Genomic DNA, 2,017 nt, shown 5'->3' with positions numbered 1-2,017 from the left:
GACGCTGCCAGTATGAGGATACACTTCAAGTAGTAATAATCCCCAGGAGCGAGGTCATAATTTGCTATTTGCAAGTTTTTAAATATATCTTTGGATGATGTCATATAAACAAGACTCATTTTCACAGACCTGATGGAACGGCGATTCTCAGCTGAGGTAGGGATAGCTCAGAAAAGGAGCATCCAGCTGAAACTTCTAAAATGTTGTTTCACCAATAGAAGTAGTTCTAATTCACCAATTTATGCTAACCCATGCCTAAGAAACAATGTTTTCAGAGGATATTTTATTTGTGAAAGAGGCTTTTGTTTTTCTCCCGCATATACCAACAATAAGACAACACCTAGATTTTTATGTGTGTGCATATGTGTTTATGTATGTATGTATATATAATATAAAATGTTTATCACCCATGTTCATGGGGGGAAACAAGCCTTGTTCACAAGTTAACATTGCTAATATTCAGGGCATAATCTCACTCATTCTTTACTTCAAGTTCACCATCCAGAACACCGATTCTGGCTAATTTTTTAAATCGAAATATAATTTGCATATAAAATTTGCCCTGTATTTTCATATGCTCACAAAGTGCAACCAACTAATTCTAGGCCATAAGCATCATCCCAAAAAGAAAACACATACCTATTTGCATTCACTCTATTCTCTGACTCCAGCCCCTGGCAACGACTATCTGGATCTGCCTATTCTGGACATTAATGAAATCATATAATATGTGGTCTTTACTGTCTGGCTTTTTTCACTTAGCATATGTTCACAGTTCATCCATGTTGTAGCATGAATCAGTATTTCATTTCCTTTTTATGGCTGAATTTTTCATTATGTGGATATACCACATTTGTTTATGTATCGGTTGATGGGCATTTGGGTTGTTTCCACTTTTTGGCTATTAATAATACAGTATCTTTGTACAAGTTTTTGTGTTAACATGTTTTCGATTCTCTATGTACCTGGGAGTAAAATTGCTGGGTTATATGGTAACTATGTTTAATTTTTTTAAGGAACTACCAAAGTATTTTCCCAAGTGGCTGTACCATTTTACATTCCCACCAGCAATGTACAAGGGTTCCAATTGCTCCACGTCCTTATCAATACTTGTTATTGTCCATGTTTCTGATTATTCCCATCCTACTGAGTGTGAAGTGGTATCTCACTGTAGTTTGGATCTGTGTCTTTCTAGTGGCTAATAATGTAGAGCATCTTTCCATGTGCTTGTTGGCCAAATGTGTATATCTTATCCGGAGAAACGTCTATTCAAATTGCTCATTTTTTAAATCGGGTTATATGTCTTTATTAGTTTGCTAGGACTACCATAACAAAATACCACAGAGTGGATGACTTCAACGGAAATTTATTTTCTCACAGTTCTGGAAGCTGAAATTTCAAGATCAAGGTTCTGGAAAACTTGGTTTCCCCTGTATCCTCTCTCTGTCTTGCAAATAGATGGACACCTTCTTGCTGTACTGTCACACGCATCCCTGGAGTTTTTCTTCTTATAAGGATACCAGTCATATTGGCCCACCCTAATGACCTCATTTAACCTGAATTATCTCCTTAAAGGCCCTATCTCCAAATACAGTCACATTGGGAGTTAGAGCTTCACCATGTGAGTTGAGAGGGGACACAATCCAGTGCATAACAATGTCTTTATTGTTGTGTCTGGCTTATTCTTAAAAGAATAACCAATGAAGGTAAACTCTAACATTGTATGCCTTCCATGTTTATTCATAAGGCTTACCAGTTATGTTATGCAAAGATGGTTTCTTACTGTAGGAAGCTTGTTCTAGACCATTTAGAGCTTCAAATTTTCTGTGCGAGAAAGTTCTGATTGTCTAATCGGCTAGTATTAAATCTTACCTGGTCCCAAAAGGATTTAGCAGACAAGTAATTTTAATACCATCTCAGAATCTTTGACAATCTGACCAATCAGGTCAATTATGTTAGAAAAGATTATGAGATTGGTAGAGCAATTAAGGTACTTTGACCAAAAGACCATGGACTG

Source organism: Pteropus vampyrus, unplaced genomic scaffold (assembly GCF_000151845.1).
Source record: "Pteropus vampyrus isolate Shadow unplaced genomic scaffold, Pvam_2.0 Scaffold172, whole genome shotgun sequence".
NCBI classification, from domain to species: domain Eukaryota; kingdom Metazoa; phylum Chordata; class Mammalia; order Chiroptera; family Pteropodidae; genus Pteropus; species Pteropus vampyrus.
Note: the sequence above shows the minus strand (reverse complement) of the source record.